The 6358-nt window shown below is 40.0% G+C and overlaps 1 pseudogene; it reads right to left on the minus strand.

Annotated features, from left to right (window-relative positions):
* Positions 1 to 1202: 1202 nt before the first annotated feature.
* On the minus strand, positions 1203 to 2234 carry LOC123644709 (annotated as a pseudogene).
* Positions 2235 to 6358: the final 4124 nt, after the last annotated feature.

Here is a 6358-nt window from a genome sequence, read left to right on the forward strand (position 1 = left end):
AATTAGCCAGGTATCATAGCGTGCATCTCTAGTCCCAGCTACTCTGGAGGCTGAGGCAAAAGGATCTCATGAACCCAGGAGTTTGAGGTTGCAGTGAGCTATGATCATACCACTGCACTCTACCCAGGGTAACAGAGTGAGACTCTGTCTCAAAAAAAAAGAAAAGGAATCAAATTCAAATGGCCTTCCAGTTACCACCTGAAAAGGAAGACAGAATACAAGTTAAGGTAATGTTTATAAGAACATTATGAGGTTTTCTAAACTTTGTCATCTCTGTGTGTTTGCTATTTGTGCTAAAGTATCAAAATCTCCAGAAATCAATAGCAAAATCCTAAAAGTTAAGAAAGCCTGCAGGGCATGGTAGCTCATGCCTGTAATCCCACACCTTGGGAAGCTGAGGAGGGAGGATTGCTTTAGGCCAGGAGTTCAAGGCCAGCCTAGGCAACATAGCAAGACCTCATCTTTACAAAAAAATTTAAAAATAAGTCAGACATGATGGTGCATACCTGTAGCCCTAGCTACTCAGGAGGCTGAGGCAGGAGGATCTCTTGAGCCCAGGAGTTCGAGGTTACAGTGAGCTATGATCATGCCACTACATTCCAGCCTGGGCAACAGAGTGAGACCCTACCTCTTAAAAAAAAAAGGTGGGGAGCCTTCAGGCTACCTTTGGGGCCATGAAATAAGGTAGGAAAGCTTCCTGACATATTCTTATAAAATGGGAATTGATGATGAGGAAATGTCCCTGTTAAATTCTTTAGTATTGTAAAGGAAAAGATGTGCTATGTAAAATCACTGCATGGAAGCTTATTTAATCTTCAAGAAGCTAAACTGCATAATAATAAGGTGTTTTCCAAGAGATCTCTCCTGCAAACAAGCTTTTTCCTTTTTATCCTTGCCATTTTGTTGGCTAGGAGTCTGTGTTTGAGGCAGATTGAAGCCATGATGGTGCTAATATGTAATGCTAATGTTTACACAGTACATTAGTTCCCTACTGCTGCCATAACAAATTACCGCAAAATTAGCAGCTTAAAAAACACAAATTAATTACCTCACAGTTCTGTAGGTCAGAAGTCCAGTGAGCTCAACTACTTCCATGCTCTGAGTCTCACAGGCCAAAATCGAGTTGTCAGCCTGCCTGGGCTCTTACCTGGAAGCTCTGGGGGAAAACTCACTTCCGAGCTTATTCAGGTCCCTGCTTCCTTGCTGGCTGTCAGCCAGAGTGGCCCTTAGCTCCTAGAGGCCTCTCTCCAGTTCTCCTGATGCTACATCCACAAATAAGACTTTGTCGCCATTGAAAGCCTGAATATTAAAGCGGTTCTTGGACTGTTGGCTCATATCTGTCTGCTCATTCAACTCTCCTGCCCGTCTCCTGCTCCTCAGCAATGTTTCCAGAAGTACTACCTTCGCCTTGAGCTCCCTGAGTTTTCCAGTTCAGACTTGGGCTTCTTCCGCATTTCATTTTTCTAATGAAGTCACCCTGGAGAGGATAACTAGACTGCAAGCCTTTTCTGTGTCTTTCCAGGATTGTCCCAAATCAATTTATGGGTCACTTCGTTTAAGGCATTTTTCTGCATCTCTTGGGTCATGATTTCTATCCTCTTCTGAGTTTGTCAGACCCGCTGGTGCTGAGCATAAGCACAGTCCAAACCAAATGGTCGTGGCAACACAGAACAGATGAAGCAAATAACCATCAGTAGTCTCGACATCAGCATGAGCTTCACTCATGGTCTGCCGTGGAGCACATTTTGTCACAGGCAAGATCATGCCATGAAAGTTAGGCAGGCGGTTTTTGCCCTGAATATCCTCAGTAATTAGCTTAAACTTTCTAAATGCAATTTTATCATTCTGCAGATCAGCAAGCCTCACTTCAAAAGCACAACCTTTGAGGCCAACAGACGCAATTTCGGTTTCTTGAGTCCCTGTGACCAGTGTCCTACCAATATTTCTTATATTAAACATAGCTGGTGCTTTCCCATCATACCAATCTTTCTTAGAAAATAGGTCAAGCCCTTTCTTCTTGGCTCCCTTTTTGCTGCCTTTTGTAAGGTGCTTGTTCTTGCCAACCACCAGAGTGCTGCTCAGAGAGCCAAAAGGGGCCAGTCCTTTCATATGTCCGCGTGGCCACCCACATCTCAGGGTCAGCAGTGATGAGGCAAGTGCCTCTCATGCTGGGAATCTGACTTCTCCTGCTGCTGCATCACGTCTGCCTCCAGCCAGAGAAAGTCCTCTGCTTTTAAGAGGTCGTGTGACTAGATTGAGCCCACCTGGATGATCTAGGGTACTGTCCCTTATCTGCAGGTCTATAATCTTGATTATAACTGCCAAGTCCCTTTTGCCATGAAACATAACATAGTCACAGACTCCAGGCTTAGGATGTGGGTGTATCTTTGGGGACATCCTCTCTACTATACATGGTGTATCTCATACTTGTGCCACACAGTGTGTCAGGCACTTTGTATACATCAACTGATTTCAACTTCACAAAAACCTGACGATTGTCACTTTGAAAGTCGTAACTATCTTACAGATAGGAACCAAAGGAAAAGAGCTTAAATAACTTGCCCAACGTCACACAATCTTTAGGTAGCACTGGTGAGCTTCAAACGCAGGAACTCTGGCTGCCAAGTCTGTGCTCTTTACCGCCACACCACACTCCCTCTCTCTGACTGTTTCTGCAACCACGAGTATGCATCACACACTGCCATCTTAGGGTCTCAAGCTCTGAGAGGAAGCGTGACTTACCAAAACTGTTGTGTTGTCTATAATTTGCTTTAAAATGCTTCAGCATGGACAGGTGGAAACCCTCATGTGTATGAGTGTTAATTTTCACCTAGACCAAAGAAGCAATTGATTGTCCTAATTAGGAATGTCCACTCCACGGTGGTGAGCTAACATTGAAGCCAAAGGATATACTCCAATGTAGATACTACAAGAACTTCTGTTATCGTCATCTCTGATCAATTATAAATATTTGGCTTTTTAGCAAATTGGGGTTATAAATGGTTTTCAATGGTGAAACTAATAGTTCAAGAACTCTATAAAGGCTTTTCCATCTATGCATAAACAGCATGAAAATCCACCAAGCCCCAATGTCTGGGCCCCTAAGAATGGTGCATGATTTTTGAATAGTCCCAAGTTTAGCTACTAATTCAGAAGGTTTATAGACATCTCACTCCAGTTAGCCAGTGAGCTGGATCCTGCCCCTAGACTACAGTTGAGTTCACAACAAGGTGCTGTTAGAACACCTAAAAGAATAAAGAACACGGAGCACAGAAAAAATGGAATGACTTTTTTGTGCCCACTTATTAATAAATGTCTGTGTATGTATGTGATTGAAATTGGTCTTGCTATCATTGTAAACTGACAGAAAAGTTGAAGAGAGGAGATGTACAGCCCTCACTACCAGTAATTTTTGGAGGTTACTATTAGTCATCAAAAAGAACCTAATTGACCTAAATGAGTTCACATCTGGTAAGTGGAGAAAACAAATCAAAATCATGTTCATCTGGCCTCAAAGTCTATAGTCATTTCTCTACTTTACACTGCCTCTCAGGATTATTGTGATTAGTTGTCTGTATTGTTGCTATTAACTGCTATTAGTTATTAGAGAATATTTCTGGATCACATGATTTTCATTTTGTGCAAGCTCAATATATGAAAATCCAGATCTTTCCAAAAGATAAATGGTATAGTAAGATTTTGAGATTCTTCATTTTGCCAAAGTCTAACAAGATTTTATTCCTTTCAAAAGAAATTCTTTCAATCCATTTAAAATGTGATTTAACTTATGAAAAATTAATATACAGGGAACATGAGCAAAGATAAAAAAGTGAAAAGGACAATGTGTTCAAGGAAGGATGAGTAATTTAATTTGGCTGGAATATAAGATATATACAGGGAAGTGATGGAGATAAGCTTGGAAAGGTAATTTTATTATAATTATTTATGTATAAAACTCACATATGACTATGCCTCATTAGGCCACATCTGCTTAGTCTCAGAAGTACCTAATCAAAAACATGGACACAAATCCAATTAAGAATGTATCGATGTGTAATGTAGAATTTCTAAAAATACTTTTTATTGTTATGACAGATACTATAAAGGGCATATATATCTTAATTGTATGGCTTAAAATATTTTAAAATATATTTACACCCTTACAGCCACTACCCAGATCAAAATACAGAACATTTCCAACAACCTAATAAGCTTATTCTACCTCCTTACTAATACTCCTTTACCCCTGCCCAAAAAAAGAAACTCACTATTCTTATTTGTATGTCCACAGATTAGATTTTCCTATTTGTTCTTGAACTTCATATATATGGAATCACACAAAATGTACTGTTTTGTGTCTTCTTTCACATACCTTTAGGTCTGTGGGATTCATCTATGTTTTGCAAGTGGTAGTAATTTGTTTTTTATTTCTGTATGATACTCCATTCTATGAAGATATACCATAATTTACTCTTCCTTTCAGCTGTTGATGAACATTTGAGTTGTTTCCACTTTGGGGCTATTATAAATAAAGCTGCAGTAAATATACTTTTACATTTCTTTTGGTGAACCAAATAATCATTTTCGTTGGGTATATATATCTAGGATGGAAATTCTGGATTATAAATTATCCATGGTTAGCTTTAAATGTGTTCTATCGATTTACACTCCCACCAGCAATATATGAGAATTTTAATTCCTCCACATTTTCCCCAACACTTATTATTGTCCATCTTTTTCATTTTAACCATTCTGGTGAAAGTGTAGTGGTATCTCATTGTGGTTTTAATTTGCATTTTCCTGATGATGTTGAATCCTTTCTTATGTGCTTATTTGCTATTAAGGTATCATCTTTTGTGAGGTGCCTGTTCATGGAATATAGATTTTACCCAAGGTTACCTAAAGAAATCAAAGTGTAGGCTACGTTATGTAACACAGGGTAACCCCTCTTTAGAAAAATCCTCTTTAAATATCTTTGTTCTTTCTTGTCAAGGGGTTGGTTCATTTTTTCCTCTCCCTTATCTTCCTAGAAAGATAAAATAAAATATGAAATCTTCTCAACTTCTCCTCCCCCACACTCTCACTAAAAATTTCCTTCATTCCTACTCTACAAGATAATAGTTAATCAAACTTTACTCAGGAAAACAAAAACTTGGTACGCACCTGCTGAGTCATAAGCTCGCATCTGGGGGAACATAATATATCTCATTCATGCCAGGTCCTAACCCTACTGGACTATAATCTCACCTCAGGTTCTAATTAGGATCTCACTCATAAATTCACATTTAAATTCATGTTTACATGTTTAATTTCTCTGTGTTCTCAGTAAAAGCAAGTTCTTTGTTTTGTTCACTGTTGAATCCCTGGTGCCTAGAAAGGGTGTCTGGCCCATGATAGATGCTCAGTAAACATTTGTTGAATAAATGAAGGAAAGATGAAAAAGAAAGAATATTGCAATTGCCTGCCCAACACCCAATTTCATCTATTGGAAACCACCCAGATTTCAGACTGAGAATCCACACCTACCGTTGTCACCCGTGTACTGCCATAGAGCCCAAGGTCAGGCTGCCTCACCTAAACCACACAATCCTATCTTCTGGTCATAGTTACCATAATCCAATTTTGGCCAGTGAGAATGAAGACATTTACTGAGGGATTCCAGGAAAGAGGTTTTCTTGATCTTTTGAAGGACTTTTTGCAAACCACCTTCTCCTCTCCCCACTGTATCACCACTCCCACTCCCACCCCACGTGGGCAAGGAGCCAGATAACCCAGGGGTTGTAATGCAACAGAGAGCCAGCCTCAGGATGAAGATGACACAGTAAGAGAAAGAAAAGGAGGAATCTAGGTCCTTGGTGACATCATTGAGTCACTGAATCAAACCAAGCCTGAAGCCTGACCTATCACTTACATAAGGCAATACATTTCCTTTATTAGATGTCTTAGTCTGTTTTCTGTTGCTCTAACAGAATACCACAGACTGGATGATGTATAAAGAAAGGTTTGTTTAGCTCACAGTTCTGGAGGCCGGGCAGTCCAAGAGCATGGTGCTGGCATCTGGTGAGGGACTTCTTGTGGTAGTCAGAAGGCATTACATGGCAAGAGGACAAGAGCATGAGTGTCAGCTCAGGTCTCTACTAAGAGAAAACTTTAGCCAAATTAAATTTAACAGAATTTACTTGAGCAAAGAATGACTCTCAAAACCGGGCAGCCACCTGAACCAGAATAGGTTCAGAGTGACTCTGGCACTGCTGAGTGTGGTCAGAGAAGATTTATGGACAGGAAAAGGAAAGTGATGTACAGAAAACCAAAATGAAGTACAGAAACAGCTGCAGCTGGGTTTCCTACAGCTTGGCAT

This window comes from Lemur catta, chromosome 9 (genome assembly GCF_020740605.2).
Source record: "Lemur catta isolate mLemCat1 chromosome 9, mLemCat1.pri, whole genome shotgun sequence".
NCBI lineage: Eukaryota > Metazoa > Chordata > Mammalia > Primates > Lemuridae > Lemur > Lemur catta.